Source organism: Acanthopagrus latus, chromosome 7 (assembly GCF_904848185.1).
Source record: "Acanthopagrus latus isolate v.2019 chromosome 7, fAcaLat1.1, whole genome shotgun sequence".
NCBI lineage: Eukaryota > Metazoa > Chordata > Actinopteri > Spariformes > Sparidae > Acanthopagrus > Acanthopagrus latus.
Window position 1 is genome coordinate 734,484 of NC_051045.1, and position 18,566 is coordinate 753,049.

Consider the following 18,566-nt stretch of genomic DNA (forward strand, 5'->3'; position numbering starts at 1 on the left):
TAACGAGGGGAGGAGGTGCAGGTGGAGTGAGGAGGAGGAAGAGGAGGAGGAAGAGGAGGAGGAGGAGCAGCCCAGGTAACTTCTTTCAAATAGTGACAGCAGGAAAAGCTCTTTCATCAGGTTTTGGACCGCCTGTGGTTCTGACGTGGATCTGCTGGACCTCTGGGACCAGAAGACGACTTCTGTGAGATGCTTCAGCAGTGAGTTGTAAACGCTTGGTTGTCGATTGTTCCTGTCTGATGTGGTTTTATCTTGAAATAACATGACACTCTCAGTTTTATGGTGGCTGGGATCCGTTCAGGCGCTTCAGCGCCACCTGCTGTGAGACCACACCTGTGAGTCCAGAGAGAAAAGAAATGATTAACGAGGCGCTTCATTATTCAAACGATATCAACACCTGCTTTTTAAAAATGTGACGAGATATGACGACACCCCGTCGGAACAAAATCTGAATATTTATTCTCTATTATGACAGGATATGATGTCATCAGGTGGATCACACCTGAGGTGTGCTTGTGTTTTAAATGAACAAACAATTGAACGAATGATTGAACGAGGTATAAAAGACCTTTTGAAAAGGTTTCATGCTGACAGTCGAGGTGGAAACTGATTTAAACTTCACGTACGTACAACTGTCACGTATTTGTACTTTACTTGAGTATTTACATGTTATGCTGCTGTAGACTGCTGTTTGTTTTTCTGCTGTACTTTTGTAACTTCAGTATATTTGAGGTCAGTCTGTCGTCCAGTCGGCTGTTTGTGTGTCCTGAACGTCCGTCTCTGGTCTCTCAGTGAACTCTGAGGACTTCTGGGAGTTCCCTGTGTGTCTGGGAAATGTCAGTCCACTCAGCACTGCTGCTGCCTATATATAGACACACACACACACACACACACACACACACACACAGGAATGATGATATTCCCTGGAGTGTGTGTGTGTGTGTGTGTGTGTGTGTGTGTGTGTCTCCTCCTTTTCTTTCTCTGGATTCCTCCTGTTTTTCGTTTTCCATCCTCCCAGGCTGCAGCGGGCCACTCTGAATTATAAATGAGGTCACACACACACACACACACACACACACACACACACACACACACACACACACAGAGTGTGTCTCCTCTTACGATCAATACGTCCACAAAAAGCCTTTCCTCTGACCATCACTCTTCTTCTTCTCCTCCCTCTGTGTAGTGTTTAGGTCCATACTGTTGTGGTCTTATTAAAGAAACATTTCGCTCATATGTGAGATCGACTTGTAAAGACTTCATGCTGATAAAGGTGTAAATCTGTTCTCAGATCAGGTTGTGATGTGTTCTCTCCTGATGGAGACATCTGATGCTTGAGAACTGAAAAAGTTCTTGCAGCTCTCCTCGTCGCCCCCCGCAGGCTTCAGACGGACATGCATGAGATCCCTCACTGGCTTCCCACTAGCTCTGTGTGTGTGTGTGTGTGTGTGTGTGTGTGTTAAGTTGGCCTGGGGGAGTTCAGGAGTAATGGCAACTTAAACAAACTGTCCCCCGAGTCCAGACGCCCCTCTGACTACCTGATCAACCATTGAGTTTTCCAAGGCTGAATGTGTGTGCGTGTGTGTGTGTGTGTGTGTGTGTGTGTGTGTGTGTGTGTGTGTGTATCTTCCCAATACAGGATAGATAAGTCAACACAATTACAGCTCAATCTTCACCACAAGTGGGAAGAAAAGACGTCATGTAGTAAATAAAGAGAACAGAAACGTGAGATGAAATCAGAAGAGGACGATTATCAAACACTGGTTCATTGGACAGATTCTGATGGTTCTACACGTTACTTCACTCTGTTAGGATCCGACTGCTACTCTTTATGGTTTTGGGGGAAAGAGGAGAAATGAGACAGTCGTTGTTTTGGGGGGGATTAAACATCATGGGTTCAGAGACCGGGCTCACTGTTAAAAGGACTAAAGTCGCTGACCTACTGGCGGCAGCAGCGTCTGGATGAGACGTACCGCAGACCGAGCGGGACACGGACCGCTACAGAAACAGCCAGCTTCCAGAACTGCAGCACTGACCGGCTCTCTGACAGGTAGAGGCAGGTTACATTCACCATGTTCATCTCAGCTGACTGTCCCGGAGCTCGGTCCAGTTCATCCTTCATCACTCTGTGTCCTTTATCTTATCACACAGACGACAGCGCCGCCACTCTGATGAGCTGAGACATGATGTCACAGTCACATGGTCGGCTGAGGCCTTCACTTGCAGAAAAATCGACCTTAAGCTGATTTCAGCCTGTTTGAGATGCAATAAGCGGATGGAACTTGTGTTGTGAGCTGTAAATGAGAGGTTTATGCACACGACTCTCTTTACTTTCGATCAAAATGAAACTTAACTATTTCAGATAAAAACAGCTGCATACTAAACATGCAGCGAGGCATTACCAAACGAACACAGATTAATTCGTCCTGAACGGACATAACAGCTAGTCTCGTGCCAGGACTGCAAAACATGAAAACGGGGAATGACGGAACGGAGTGCACAGAAAATCAACGTGCACACAGTATTCTGATTCACTAGCACACTGCCAATCAGAGAACCCAGTGGCTCAGACGTCCGACGGCCCTCCTCCTCAGACTTCACATGTTCAGTCGGAGCAGACAACGTCTGCACGGCTCCGAAAGCTTCTGACGCAGCTGAACACACCAAACATATTTGTTCCCGACCCGTCCGAGACTCGCCAAACGCTTCAGACATCCAAAGGTTGGGCAGGTGTTCCTCTCTTTACACCCAGGGGTGGACTTACCATTGGGCAAACACAGGCAATTGCCTGGGGCCCCGAGATTTCCAGGGGCCCCCAAACTCATAAACTCATAACTTCATAAACTCATAATCTCATAAAAACATATTAATAAAGTTGTCTTAAAGCAATTAGTTCTAGTCTTAATTTACGTGCTTAAAAATACATAAAAATGCTTAATCTGTCATCATCGTTTCGACTGCTCCCCCCTTCCTTCTCATGCAATGGACTATTCCATGGTACTGCGCATGTGCAGTCGTGATTCAGGAAGACGTTAGCAAAACAAACTTTGGCGCGTTTGTGAGCTGAGAAACGGAAGCGGAGTTACGCTAGTGGAGCGGAGAAGAGGAGAAGAGGAGAAGAGGAGAAGGAGAGAGGACAGCAAACTGTTTTTTATCAAAACTACCAAAAAAGTCAACTTTGTTTCGAGTGACACCGAATGTAGCCGCAGGTCCTCGACAACAGCAAGAGCCAGAAGCTGCTGTCAGTGTCAGCCGAGGAGGAGATGAAGCGGAGAGAGACACAGGGACGCTTTTCATCACAAACATGTGAGTGTTAAAGCTGTCGACATGGTAAACTATATTAAATATTGATTCATGTTCTTATCAATTACAGTAAACGCGTTGAGATGATTCACGTGTTAGATAATAATCCTCAAGAAGGATTTTAACACTAGAACAGCCAAGACGGCCATTTTGAAAATATGCAGTACTGCTGTTAACTTACCTGACTTTCCCTAAAAGTGTCTGTACTTGAATTTGAATAGTTTTTATATACATTACACAAAACACAGAGAAAATATTATATGTTTTACCTATTTCGGCCATAAACAGTCATATTGGCCGCACATCGTTTCGGGCGGTTTGCTGCTTTCTTTGTCTCTCTCGTCTCTAACTGTGTTTGCGGTCTGCAGCTGCGCTTCTCTGTCAATTTACTTGTAAGTTAATTATTATTACATAGTTGTATTATACCGCCTGGTTGGCACCATGGGCAAACAGAAACGGGAGTTCCCCTCCGTGAAACGGCAGCGGAGCTGTTCAACACAGTGCGGTGACGCGACTCTGACTGTGTACCAGGGAAAGCCGAGGAACAATGTCTGCATCCTGAGCACCTGCACGTGCAGGTGTGCACACCTTTAGTGGGGCGAAGGCAAAAAAAGGCAGAGTCTGTGATTTACTACAACAATACCGAGTACGGCGAGTCCGTCCACGGCGGAGGAAGATGACCAGTGTCTTCTGTAACATCCTCGGCCTGGCTGGGATCAATGTCCGCATGTTATTCACGGAGCAGCAGCAGCAGGAGACCCGGAGGAAAGTCCCGCAGCAGCTGCAGAGGAGCTGAGGGCAGAATACATGGAGGGGAAAGGAGCCGCTGCAGGCGGCACAAGCTGGGCAGCAGCGGAACCAACCACCGCTGCAGCAGCAGACACGGACACGGAGGCGGTGCCGGTCCGAAAGAACTGCAAACGGAACCAAACGCCGGACACTTGAAATGCCACAAGCCGTGTGTGGTAACTGTGAGGAGAGCGGAGGATCTGCAGACTGTGACCAGGGATCACAACAGCTCTTTGTTTTTGTTTTAGATCAGCTCGTTTACAGCTTTTTCAATTATTAGTATTTATTTTATTATATATTATGTGTTAAAAATGTTTCATAATCAAATAAGTTACTTCTAATTGTTAGTTTTCTTGTTCTGCGATTTCTCTGTTAAAATCCTTGTGTAAATATGCAATAATTACGGTTTACTATGTGCAATGATATGAATATTGATAAACGTATAATTAAACTTGTTAACATTTACATTTTGGTATCATTTCGTTTTTGAAAAAATATGACACAATGAATGCATTTATCACTCAGTTGGGTTACATGAGAGATTATAGAGTTTAAAATCTAGCAGTCAAAATGACTTACAGCCATTCTAGTAGTGTTTGAGTTTCCTTTTCTTTATCTAGCTCAACTAAGTAGTAACACAAGATACAACAATATCCAGGCTGAACCTACTTGCTGCTGCCCGCATTGAAGACCTTGTGTTGAGGTGAGAATAAAACTTTTGTCAGTGCAGTGCGAGGATGTGGAGGGTTTGACTTGGGCTCCCCAATGACTAAATACGCCCCTGTGTACACCAGCTGCAGTGCTATAATGATTTTTGCTGTATGATATTCACTTTCTGTGTGAACTTACAGTGCCTCCAGTGTGTAAAAACAGTTTGTTTGACAGCGATATTAAAAACCAAAAGATCTTAATAAGTCAAAACTTATGAAGTTTGTCCGCAAGCTTTATTTTAGACGTTGTTTTAAAGTTATTGTTGCTAACCTGACCATGAAGCCTGAAACTGATGCTGAGGCGCAGCGAGAATGTGTTTTATCTGACGCCACGAACAAGGAAAGATTCGTAGAGAAGATGTTCAAACATTTACAGCAGTGATATTAATCAGATATATGGATCATTGATATTCTGAACCTCTTCCTCCCGTAGAGAACTTGATCAGCTGCTCTCTTTAAAGGGCCACGTCCATGTTTGTCATGTTGCAGCACATTAACTATAAATGCTTCAATCCTGCCGACTGTTTTCTGAAACACAACATCAGCTGTCAGGTGGATGTCTGTGTTCAGGTTTCAGTGTTACATCAGCTCCTTGCAGAAAAGACAGTAGATCTTTTCCACGTGCAGTACGTGCTGTACATCGGTAATCAACACCGCCGCGCTCATCACACGTGTTCCTGCTCCGGTGCGTTCGGCTGTAAATGAGCTCGTTCATCATCTCTGTACCTGCGAGAGTCACAGGAACATAAACCTAAACAGGAAAACACAGCTAACACACAAACATGAGACCTGACAGGAGCCTGCAGGCCCGAGCAGCAGATCAGGATGAGAACACCTCTCGAAAAACAAAAAGCAGAACTGAAGCTTCACAATAAAATGTTTTCAACACGCCGACATTAAAGTTTGATGCAGCGTCCAGCTGCTGTGAGTGATGACAGCCGGAGTGACAGGCCAACAGCTGACCAACGTTTCTGTACATTCATTATTAATAATTAACTCTGTGTGTGTGTGTGTGTGTGTGTGTGTGTGTGTGTGGGCGGTACACATGCTGCACATGTACCTCCAGGCGGTCACTGCGTGTTTGTGTGTCTTCCACATGTTGTTCATGCTGCCCATCATCAGAGAGGGAAACATGTTCCAGAGGATTGAATGGACGAACAAACAGACGAAACATAAAGAACAGGAGCAGTCTGTAGATTAAAGGTTCAGTCTGTGCATTATTGATAGTGTTTGTCACAGACAGCAGTTAGCATAAAATGCTGTCAGCCTTTGACAGATTGCGTCCTATTTCAAGATTCAAGACACGTTGGTGAAGCAGCAGGCTTTTAAACCTTGTGTGGGAGTGTCCTCACAGAGTGTAGGGGTGTCATCACAGAGTCGTTAGGGCCACTTGTGGGTTGTCGACCCGACTGGACTTCATGTGGGCTGTTGGGACTCGGTGAGCCCGGGTGTGAATGGTTGTTAAGCTCTGTGCTCAGACTCACATGCTGAGTCTCAGTTCAGGGTCTGGATCCTCTGAAGGACTCGGCCTCTGTGGTCTGTGAAGGCGAGTCCTTCAGAGACCTTGTTAACCTGGTCAGCTGTTGTTAAATGTGACGGTCGAGCCTCTGGAGCATTTCCTGGTTGCATCACCAGATGTTTTACTCTTACATCATGATTTCTGCTGCCCAGGCCCGTGAAAGTGACGATCTACACCACGTGATGTCGCCATTTTCTGTCTTCTTTTTTGGGCGCGCAAAGAATCTTGGGATACGCTGAACTGAGACACAGCAGCTGTCTGTGTGAACACAGCTAGCTTTTTAGCTTTAAATGGGCAATTGTCAGTAACCGGCTTCATCAGCTCGCCTCTTCCACAGGATTTCAGTGCCAAGATGGCGCCGGCTGGAGCCACAAACCTCTGTGTGACATCATGGCAGCTCGTCCACAGTTTCATACAGTTAATGGCTGCTGCACTTAACTGCTCGCAGTTGGGCCTCGTTTAAATGTTTCAGTACACAGATCCAGTGTCTGTGTGTGTGTGTCTGTGTGTGTGTGTGTGTGTGTGTGTGTGTGTGTGTGTGTGTTAGCAGTGTTTTGTCTCACTAAGTGCTGAAGCTGATTGTGTTTCCTTCACGATTCTGAGAGAACAAATGAAACTCAACCTCCAACACAACAAAACTTCTGAATTCTCCTCAGCTGCAGTTTCACTGTCACAAACTGTCACCATGAAGTTCACACTGAGAATCTTTATGATCCGGAACACAGCTGACGATGTTCCAGTCGTCTGGAGCGACAAACAGCTGCAGTCATTAAGAGAAGTAGAAGTAGAAGAAAAGCTCAACATGTCGATGGAAGTCAGTATAAGAACTCAAACCTAAAGTAGATAAAAGTAAGTTTTTATAATTTTTGTTTCCAAGAAAAACTCATTTTAGTTGCAAAAGTTTGGGATAAAAGTAAATATGAGAGCAAAGAAGTATTTTTATACAAGTCAAATGTACATTAATATGGAATTAATGCTGATGAAGTCACCATTTTATGAGGAAAACCAGTAGTTTGATGAGGGAGAAATCAATATTATGAGAATAAAGTTGCAATATTGATATTAATATATGATCATATCAATATTTTGAGGATCAAGTAAGAATTTAAAGAAACTTATTAAGTTAGCAATTTCTGTGTAACATGGGTAATATTTAAAGAAAAGATGAGGTAACTGAGATCATTGTAAACATTTAATAAAAAACATATAATTAAAAGCAATAAAACTCTTTTAAATGGTGATATTTAAGATAACAGAATGAAAGCAAATTATGAAATAATCACACGAACAAGAAAAAAGTCAACAGTGTCAAAATGTTGTGAGAAAACAGAAGAATGTTAAATGTCACAAAAAAGTAAGTTTGAATTGAATAAAGTCATAATTTAATGACAAGTTATGGTAATTAAGATATTAGAATAAAATTCACAACAACAATGTAAGAATGTAAGATATAATGTTACAAAAAGGTTTTAAAAATTAACTTTTAAATCAATAGAGTTGTGATTCTACAAGAAATAATTGAAATTATTCATTATTAAATTATTATATATTAAATATAGGAGTGAAATAGTCAAATTTACAACAAAAAGGGTTTTTATTACACAGATAAAACGTTTTTTTGATTAAAATCAAAATTTTACAATAAATAAAGCCAAAAAAAATCACTTAAAAAATGAAAAAAGTTAAAGCAAAGCTCAAATTTGACCAAATTCCTCTTTTGTCTGATGGAATAAAAAAAAATTGATCCTGTGAGAAAAAAAAAAAAACATAATATGAGAATAAAGTCATTATGACGCTGTTAAAGTTTCAACTTTGTACGTTTCAAGTTTTCCTGTCAGGTCTGTGTTTCTAAAGAGCATCTTGTAAAGTGAAGACACGTTCAGATGGCTGACACCAGATCAGTTCTTCAGTCCGAACACTTCTGCACTTTGTTACATCATCACATAGTAATCCTGCTCCCAACATGAAACTCCCATCAGCCTGTTTAATGTGGAGCAGGGTGTGTGTGTGTGTGTGTGTGTGTGTGTGTGTGTGTGTGTGAGTGAGGGACACGAGGGAGAGAAGAAGAAGAAGATGGTGAGAAATGACAACGAACAGAGAGAGAGAGAGAGAGAAAACGGAGATGAGGGGAGGGTCGAGCGAGCAAATGGGAGGTGGAGCCAGAGAGTGAGCGAGCGAGAGAGTGTGTGTGTGTGTGTGTGTATGTGTGAGAGAGAGAGAGAGAGAGGAGGGATGACAGGAGATGTGGTTGTTGCCGCGGCAGCAGAGCAGGACAGATCTGAGACAGTAAAACAACACTCCTCCTCCTCTTCCTCCTCCTTCTTCTTCTTCTTCTTCTTTTTTTATTACTCCTCCATCCTCCTGAGTCCGTCCGCCCCGTTAACACCTGGGAAAAAAAAAACAAAACCTGCTGCTGCCTTCCTCATCACTCCTCTTCTTCCTCACCTTCATCATCATCACCACCATCATCATCATCAGCGGTGGTAAGTAGGATGAAAACTGCTCCAGATACAGCTCTTACTGCTGAGAATAGAACGAGAAGGGAGTGGAGAAGGCGAGAGGAGGAGCGGGATGGGACGGGACGGAAGGGTGGAGGGAGGGAAGAGTTTGTAGAAGAAGAAGAAGAAGAAGAAAATAGAATCAGAGAAGAAGACTGGAAGTAAGGAGAGGGAAAGAAGAGTCAGAAGAGCAAGAGAGAAAAGAAAAGAACAGGACTCAGATCAGATAAGGATGAGTTAGAACAGTTTGGAGGCGATTCAGGACAGAAAAAAAAAACAAATAATATGAGGAGACACAAATATATGATGGTGTGTGTGCGTGTGTGTGTGTGTGTGTTGAGGTTGACGTAATCCAGCGATATGAATTAGTGATGAAGTTCTGTGTGTTTGCTATTACCAGTGGTTAGCGCGCGCACACACACACTTTTCATATGCATGCATGCACACACACACACACACGCACAGTGCTCATTAATATTCACACACCTTCTGCTCCCGTCGTTCTGCCACAGTAAAATATTGTTCTGTCCTTTTCTGTTTAGAATCTTTACATTTAAAAGTTATACTTAAAGTTAGAAAAGTAAAAAGAAAGTCTTTCTGAAATGCTGATGGTGGGAAACCCAGCGTCAGGTGGGGTCGTGTCCCGCTGTGGTCGTTGTGTCTCGTTACTTTCTGACTTCCTGTCTGTGGTTCTCCAAGCAGATTGGTTTGTTTTTGTTGCGGACTATTTTCAGCGGTGGATGAATCCACATTTGTTGTTAGAATCTGTGGCCAGATGAACAACATCGCAGCTCACTGATGGGTTTTAATGGAGCTCTGTGACTCAGAGCAGAGCTGCTCAGCTGCTGTGTTCAGTTTGTGAGTTTATTGATTTATTTAGTGAAAATTCACAAAGGAGGAAATCTTTTAAAATGTTGCATTCATGTCCGGTTGAGTTGTTAATGATCAGATGTGTGTGTGTGATAGAAGAGAAGCAAACAAAACAAACATGGATGACATGTATCCGTGTGAGTTCACTACAGGACTCTGCATCAGACAGCAGAGGCTCTGTGTTCTGATCATCAGCGCTCTCAGGTTGTAAACATCTTCCTCCGTCCATCAGCGCGGTCCAGCCTGAGTCACGGGGAAGTTGTGTAACAGACATTCTGTGTTGTCTTGTTTATTTTTGCTGAACTTGAAGTTCCCCTCCCACGACAGATCCAAGGAGTCTGGAGGCAGCGAGCAGCATCTGAGCAGCTCCTCTGTCAGAAACACGACGCTCGAGCAGCTGGTCGATCTGCTCACAGCCCACCAGCTCAGACGTGTGGTGCTGAGACGGGATCCTGCAACCGGGCTTACAGTGCGTACCGGACCTGTCGGGCGTTAGTGTGGGTGGCTGGTCTAAATCCAGCAGAGGACTGTCCAAAGTGTCACAGTGTTTGCAATGTTCCCGTTAGACAGCGTCCAGCAGAGAACAGAAAACATTTGAGACAACCTATAAATAAATACATCAGACCAGAGCTGCTGTCACATGTCAGACCGACGCACACGGAGACACTGACAGTTAGTTCAGGGTTCTGCAAAACATCCAAGTTTAAAGATGTATGTTTGTGTTGTTGAATACATTACGTTACATTATGCTACGCAGCAGCAGGCTGTGATGTTACATTATGATACGCTACGTTCTGTTGTTACGTTACATTGTGTTACATTACGTACGCTATGCTGCCATACATCGTTGTTACAATATGTTGCTACATTATTTTGTTACGTCATGTTACGTAACGTTTTCAGGTCATGATCTATTATGTGTTACATGTTTCTAAATTTTTTAAATTTCCCTCCAGTCAAATTAAGTATCTGTCTGTCTTGATACATTGTGTTGTTACATTATGTTACGTTATAATTACGTTGTGTAGCTACACACACACTTCCATGATGTTAGGTAACATACACACGGGGCTGTAGATGTTATTAAACACATCGCAGCATCTTCTCTGAGGTCACCAACAGGAGAAGCTGGCGGTGGACGTTGGTTCATGTCGTTCTTCGTCGTGTCGTTTTATTGTCTGTGAGTTTCTGGCTGCGCTGCCCCCTGTGGTATCAGGCGGTACTGCTTTGTTGTGTCCACATCTGTAAAGCTTTCAGAAAACAAAGATGGACGAAGTGAACGAAGACAAACAGACAGAGGGCTCCGTCGTTTCTGTGTGTATTTAGCGTTGAGTGTAAACGAGCCCGAGGAGAAACTTTAATGCTTCATTTCATACTTCACTGTTCTGCTCCATCGTGATCCGCTGTGTTCTGCTGTTTCCTGTTTGAATCCTTCGTCCTCCTCCGCTGCTAATAGACTCTGTGTGTGTGTGTGTGTGTGTGTGTGTGTGCTGCAGTGAAGTGCTGCTCACTGATGGTTGTCTAATGGTTTCACACAAACACTCAGACTGACCGGCCATGTGCTGCTCTTCATCACTCTTTGTGTGTGTGTGTGTGTGTGTGTGTGTGTGGACAGCAGTTTCCACTCCAGCTGAAACACTTTCCCTCCTGTTACTTACTCGTTTGACTGACGGCACTTTTCCTGCACGATTTTTCCTTTCAGTTTAAAGGAGCAGTCCGACAGTTTTCAGGTTCAGGTGTTGTGTTCAGGTGGAAGAAGAAGTACTGATGCATATTTTTACATCACAACATTTTACTTTTACTATTATCAAACTTGGAGCGAATATGTATTTTATCACTGAGATGTAATTTTTGCTGTATCGGAGCAGATGAAGGTGGAGCTCTGTGTCTGTTTGACTGGTTATTGATCAGCGATCGGAGAGCCCTGCTTCCTTGTTATCGATCAGTATTCACAAGCATGTTTTCTGCTCCATTGATCAGTGATTGGAGACACGTTGTCCTGTTATTGACTGGATAACATGCAAAGCAGAGTGATGCAGCACGACTCTGATTCCTTACTTAGGGGAACGTTTGTCTGATCAGCAGTCGATCAGGTTGTGTCCTGTTTATTTAAAAATGCTGCTCAGCACATCTGTAAAAATATGATATCTGTAATTCAGCTGTCGCTGTTATAGAAACAGATTCAGTTTATCAGAGAGAATTGAATGTGTGCAGAAAACAAAGAAACTGTATCTAAGTGCGTTTAAATAAGATGAATACATAATATCCAGAATCAGTAAAGGTCAGATTGTATGATACACAGTCAGTATTATGAGAATTAAATTAGCCTTTTTCAAACAAAAATGTCGATGTTGATCAAAAAGCCATAATTTTACAAGACAAGTGAATATTGTACAACAATTAGTTGACCTTTGAAAAACAAATAGAAACTGTTTTAATAATTTAAATTAGACATATTTACAGTAAACAGACGTGACGTTTGTATCTTCACATGCAGAAACACAAACCGGCTGCGTTAGCTTAGCACAAACAGTGAAAACAGAGGGAAACTGTTAGCATAGCTCCATCTAAAGAGAAAATGCACTCACTCCTCCTTCAACCAGACTCCAGCCTCCACACACAGACATCAAGTGAACGTCTTCTACAACACTTTAATATGAAACAGTCACATGTTGTCGTCTCTCAGCTGGGAGGTGTGTTGTTGACCTGGTCTCTACACAGATACGTGACACCCGCCCTGTCACAGCGCTGAATAGTGTTTACTTTGGTGTATTCACCCCATCATCGCTAACAGATGAATGTAGCGGCAGGTGGAGGCTCGTCATGAACAAACAGAACCATCATCATACATTAGTGCATTAGAGGAGAACTCTTAGGATGAACAGAGGAGCCGCAGATGGCTGCTGGTGAGATGAATAAGACATGAACAGAGTCCACCAGAGATGAGACCAGTGTTTAGGTCCTTCACCGCAGAAATGAGGTTAAAGTATGGAAGTAATTATAGTGTTTTCCTTTAATAACTGATGAACTGATGTGGATTAATATTAATGCTGCATTAATGCTCTAGACGTTTAAGGTGGAGCTAATTTTATCTCTTAACTCTCTTTGAATCCACAGCAGAACTTATAAAGCTTTTTCTGATTCTGATTCTGATAACATATTCTATAAGATCCTCGTATCTGACAGCCCATGTTGAGCTTTGTGACGATGCATTTTCCAGCAAATCCAAGAGGGTTTTTGAACATACGGTATGTAACCTCTATTGCTAAAGGGCACTCCGTCAAAATACAGGATGTTTGCAGAGTGTGTGGAGGGCCGGGTGGAGCTGAGGGGGGCAGGAGGGTCTGGATCAGATCCAACACCTGGAGTTGTTACACCCCTGAAACAGGAGAAATAATCACAACAGTGATAAAGAGTCTTTTTCTCTGCTCATAGTGTACTGCAAGATTTGTAAATAAGTCCAATACAATTATATATACATGTTTGACATAATAATGTACATTCTGTCTAATTACAATATTACAGTATAGTCATAGTATTCTTCAGAAAGAAACATCTCACTTTGAAGCACAAAGTATTCATAAAGTCCACAAACTAACTTATAGTCACTTTAGTTTCATTTAAAAGTGCACAACATACTGCAAATTTAACACAAAGAACACAATGCCAGACGTGAACAACGCACGGCACACAATGGCGGCGGTGCAGCAGCTCGGCACAGCTACCGGAGTTTATTGCTAGCAAGCACATTTTACTCCTCTTTGGAAATCATAACTTAAACATATTCAAAAATTCACCATAACATTTTCCCAATGCTCTTAACATATTAACAAGTGGTCACGTACACATTTGCTTTGTTAAATATTAACAACATACCTGAAACGGGAGGAATAATCATATCAGGGATAAAGTGTCTCTGCTGGTAGTTTACTGCAATGAGGAAAAATACTGCAAATCCCCCAGGTATGTGGGTGGAGCCAGAAGCAATCGATCTCAGAGTCTCAGATCAAGATCACTCTATAGATCAATGATCAACTCTACTTATGTTTAAATTCCAGAATAAGAATGAATGTAAACAATATTAAATAAACACTCTTTGATCGTTTTAACACATTTTCAGCTCTTACGAACAATCCTCTTTACCTCAACACAGATTTTAATATTCTTACAGACCGTGACTTTATGTCTTTTAATCTGTAACAAGTATAAGTTTATCAGCTTTTCAACCTGTCACAGAGTCACATCAGATTCTGCTCTGATCCGGAGTCGTTTACCGATGGGAGGAGAGCTCTGAGATACTTTTACCTTTTGAGGATTAAAAAGTAGGTTTATCTTCTCGGTGTGCTCCTCCTGGTTCTGGAGGAGGTTGAGGACGTTCTTTCACTCAGCAGTCAGACGGGAAATCCACTGACTCAGTTTCAGCTCATGAGAAGTAATAACCATAAAAACCAGCAGCCTCCCATTACCGGAAGCTTCCAGGGTCGAAGCCGCAGCAGCAGCAGCAGCTCTCCTGGCGTGAGGGGAAACGCTGATCCCAGAGCTGCGGCTGAGGATAAAAAGCTTCATGTGGCCGCTCTAAATATCTAATGTGCGCTCAGAAACGCATGATGTCAGCAGGGATTCCCACAGAGAGCACAGACAGACAGACGGAGGACAGAAGTGAGTCAAAGACGAACAACAACACACCGACTTTATTCACAGTTATCTGCTCAGTCATCGTCTGCGTTCATGGAAATGAATCTGCAAACCAACAAGTTCTAATAGACAGCTGATTTAATGTCTTTTAATCTAATCGTCTTCACTTACCTGTAAACCAGATTACTTAATTCTGTCCTTGGAAATCATTAAAGATCGACCTGTGATGAAATATAAACTCCTGCTGGAAGTTACAGGATCTAAAAGACGACCAGAACTGCTGCTGGTTCTGTTTCACCACGACTTATTACTGGATCAACGTTTGCTGCTGCTGTAAACACAAACGATGAACATCTAATTAGCAACTTCATACTGTATATATATCAAAGAAACGCCAAACTGTGATGAATGATCCCAGCTCGTCACATAATGACCTGTCTGTTTGAAGTCCAGGTGGAGGTGTGGCTCAAACTAAGACCGTATCATCAGCCTGGACGTGGCGGCGCCGCTCAGCCTAGTTTCAGTTTTACCCAGTGGCCACTCAGGGTATTGCAGAGAGAAATTCCCAGAACCTTGTGGGTCTGAGGGGCGTTACAGACCGTCTGTGTTTGACTACCTGGTGCTGAGAATAGGGGGACCAATCTGAATCCCTCCAGCGCCCCCCGGAGGACGACAGTGTTCATTACAGCCACAATATTAAACAATATGCTGACGATCCCGTCCTAAATCTGACGGGTCAAACAGCTGCAGGCGGCACAGACAGAACCCAGATTAAATAATAAAAACAGCCAGGTTGGACAGAACCGGGACCGACTGCTGAACCAGCACCGGTCAGCTGTGTGTGTGTGTGTGTGTTTGTTTATATGTGTGTGTTGTTGTTTGTATGTGTGTGTGCTGAGTGAACCGAGGCAGCTAACACAGAAACCAGTCAGGCTGAAAGTCCATTCATAATTCATCAACACACACACGCTCAGCCAGGTGTGAATGTGTGTGTGTGTGTGTGTGTGTGTGTGTGTGTGTGTGTGTGTGAGAGAGAGAGAGAGAGTGTGTGTGTGTGTGTGTGTGTTCAGTACAACATATTCTCAGGTCTATATGATCCCTATAGGTGTTGGTCGGTTGTTCTCAAAGCAACACAAGCGTCGCAGCAAACGTTAAAGTAACTTCTATTACTTTTGTACTTGTAGTTACCAGCAGGGTTTGGTTCTGTTTGTTTAAGAGCCAGACGTCACCTGAGTCACACAGGTATGTTTATGGCTTGTTTGGAAGGTCAGCTAATCCCTCGTCCTCCCATTCACACAGATCAGACACAGAATTAAATGTTGCATGACTTCAACATGATGAGTTCATAGTCAGACAAAACATGATGCTCATAACTTTCACCTTTGTAAGTGTTACCTCAAATGAAATGTTGCTCTGCAATGATTTTATCGTTACTAGTTCATGTTAGCGAGCTGTAAACCTCACCTGCAGGTACAAACTTACATATCACGTACGTAAAATTGTCTTTATTCAATAACTTCAATATGTTTGTGACTTTTGGTTTCACTCGTGATGTGAACATCAGTCTCTTGTTCAACTCAAACATCCACCCGACCGCATGAAGTTGCTCCGTTTTACCCTGAAAAGTAAAAGTGTGTTTGTAGCCGAGCAGCTGAGAGTCAGGAGCTTGTTGCTCTGTGATAACTGATGCTAACATTACATCCATGTCTCCGTCTCAGTCTGGATTTGGCAGCTGGACAGTCAGAAGACACTCTGAGACTTTAGTCCTCAGTCTGAACCTTAGCGAGGACGCGTCCTGTCTCTGAGGACTCTAATGAGCTTGTTTGCAGTCCTGTCGTCGAGCGAGGCCGCTGAGGTGAACCGTCACTGCAGCCGTCCTCTGGTCGCCTGCCGTGTGTCTTTTGTTTTAACCACTGCGAGCTGAGAGCGTCTCAGACGGCTTCCGATAATGTTCTGCTGTGATCGTGTATCTGTGCTGATCTGTGGCCTCCTCAACATGAACGCAGTGAATTCAGCCAGCAGCTCTTTAAAGGTGCCGTTATGTAACGAGTGACGTCTGCTGTCAGTGTGATCTCTCGTTACTCTGCTGCTGTCACATTGTTTCACTGACAGAACGTCAAACGCTGCTGTCAACATTAAACATGTTGTTATGAAAGATGTCTTAAAAACCACACTGAGGAAATGTTGTGAATTAAGTCGATGATGCAGCAGCCGCTCACGTTAAAGTTAAATCCATGACTTCATCCATGTTTCTTCTTCTTTATGTTGCAACTTTACGTCTGTCTATGTTGAATATCTCTCTTGTCACAGCGCTGTGATGAAGCTCTGCTCAAGTTTAGAAAACATCCTGGTTTGGGTTAAAATTTTCAGTCACCATGATGCGACTTACTGTGAAAGATAATCATAATGATATAATAATAATAATGTAGTCGCCGCAGAAACATCTGTAAACGTGTCCAGATGTCCTTCAGAATATCCAGCAGTGAGACTTGAACTCGTTTGGCAGACTGTAATAACTTCTTCACCACCTCCTCCTCCTCCTCTTCCTCCTCCTCCTCCTCCTCTTCCTCCTCCTCTTCCTCCTCCTCCTCCTCCTCTTCCTCCTCCTCTTCCTCCTCCTCTTCCTCCTCCTGCTGCAGCAGGTGGCTAATAAGCAGAATGTGAACGTGGTTTGCCCAGGATCCAGAGTCTGAATGGAGTTCTCGGACAGTCTGTTAAAATGGATCCAGTGATGATGCTGGAGAGTCGAGTCCTGAATCAGACGCCGTGATTCAAACCAAACCTGTGGAAGGAAAGTTTATTGCTCCCACTGCGGACTTTATGCAATAAACCGACGACAATAACTTTTCATCTGACGACGAGCAGTTTCAGAGGAAACTTTATTGTGGCTGGTTTATTGAATGAAGAAGGCAGAGGGAGAAATAAAGAGAGACGGCCGGCTGTGTTGTTCCTCTGTGGCGGCGGACGCTCTGTTGGTCTGATCATAAAAAGCATCTTTAATAATCTGCAGCGCTCCATCTTCATCTTAAACACATGAGCCAGACTTCAGCGGCCGTCAGGGGAGGTGAGAACCAGGAAGGAAGTGATCGATGAAGAGCCGACGAGACGTTTGAGATTGTTTTTAAAATTTTACATAATTAATAAAGGTGAATTTTAATGCTCGTAGATCTGCTGTGACGGTGAAGACTGGTCTCTTCTTCATCTGCGTGTTTATCATGAATATTATTATTTATTATATTTTAAGTTATATTTATATTCAGTTTTTCTTTTTATTCTAAACAGCACCTGCTGTTAAAGGAACAATCAGTTTCCCTGATGTGAATATTCAGCTTGTTTTCACCTGGATGACGGTGCAGTCTGAAGCTGATGTGACGGCTTTTAGTTTGCTTTGTTTTTCTTTCTGTTCTTTTGGTGATTTAATAAATCATCCAGCAGTTTTCAGACTGATTTCCTTCTTTTAGGACGGACAGAAGTTTGAGATGTTGTTCAGAGTTTTGGGTTGAGTTCTGTTGGTGGGAATTGAACCCTCAGTCTCTGCAGCTGCACGTGTTTACACCATTGTCCATAATTAGAAGTTCAACATGTGGATGATCTTTGTGAGGAGCTGTGTTTATAGTTTTATACCTGCAGAGTGCCAACGTGCCAACAAAACTGATCCAGTCTGTCGGTCCTGATGCATCAGGACCTGAAGCCTGGACTGATATTAGATGTGTTCAGATATCACTTCTTATCATACGTCAGACACTTTGACAGTAAACTATCCACCACGTCACAGCTGCTTCTCTCACTATGTAAGTTTTTGGAGAAAAGTCTTTTTGCAGTGTGTCAGCTGACGAGATAATTGCACAGCGTGACCACTAATAAGTTTTCCTGGAGGCTTTTCACTTCTCGACCACAAAGAATCCAGTCGGCTCTCTGAGAGGTGTGAGCAGCAGAGTCCTGATCTGCAGATGGATTTATAAAATATTCATAAATCGAGCAGCGGTCGACTCTGATCGCAGGCGGATGCATCGCCATCGTTGTAAAGACACGTCAATAATCCTTCATCATCATGAACACACACACCGGATTTATTAATACACCGTCCTGCTGCCACAAATACTCTCAGCAGCAGCAGGTGTGGTTCATCAGCACTGAAAATAGTCCCGACAAATGCACTTTATACATGAAACTAAATACCTGTGAGGTGTTTTCAGAGATGTTCAGGAGGAACCAATGAGAGCAGAGACAAGACGACAG

General features: G+C 43.2%; 1 protein-coding gene and 1 long non-coding RNA gene across 4 annotated transcripts in view; one reads left to right on the plus strand and one right to left on the minus strand.

Annotated features, from left to right (window-relative positions):
• The window catches only part of LOC119023007, a 5,087-nt gene extending 537 nt beyond the window's left edge, over nt 1-4,550 (minus strand). Inside the window, exons 1-2 of one of the 2 annotated variants that reach the window (XR_005076143.1) lie at nt 3,576-4,550; nt 1-333 (exon numbers count right to left, since the gene is read on the minus strand). The exon at nt 1-333 is cut by the window's left edge and continues 537 nt beyond it. This is a non-coding gene — a long non-coding RNA (uncharacterized LOC119023007). The remainder of the gene's footprint in view (nt 334-3,575) is intronic. The other variant, XR_005076144.1, reaches the window with a different exon arrangement.
• The window catches only part of kcnd1 (potassium voltage-gated channel, Shal-related subfamily, member 1), a 62,917-nt gene continuing 47,388 nt past the window's right edge, over nt 3,038-18,566 (plus strand). The window contains exon 1 of one of the 2 annotated variants that reach the window (XM_037104567.1): nt 3,038-3,309. The gene's annotated coding sequence lies outside the window, so the exon portion shown is untranslated. Of the gene's footprint in view, nt 3,310-8,586; nt 8,808-18,566 lie in introns of those variants that run through there. The other variant, XM_037104568.1, reaches the window with a different exon arrangement.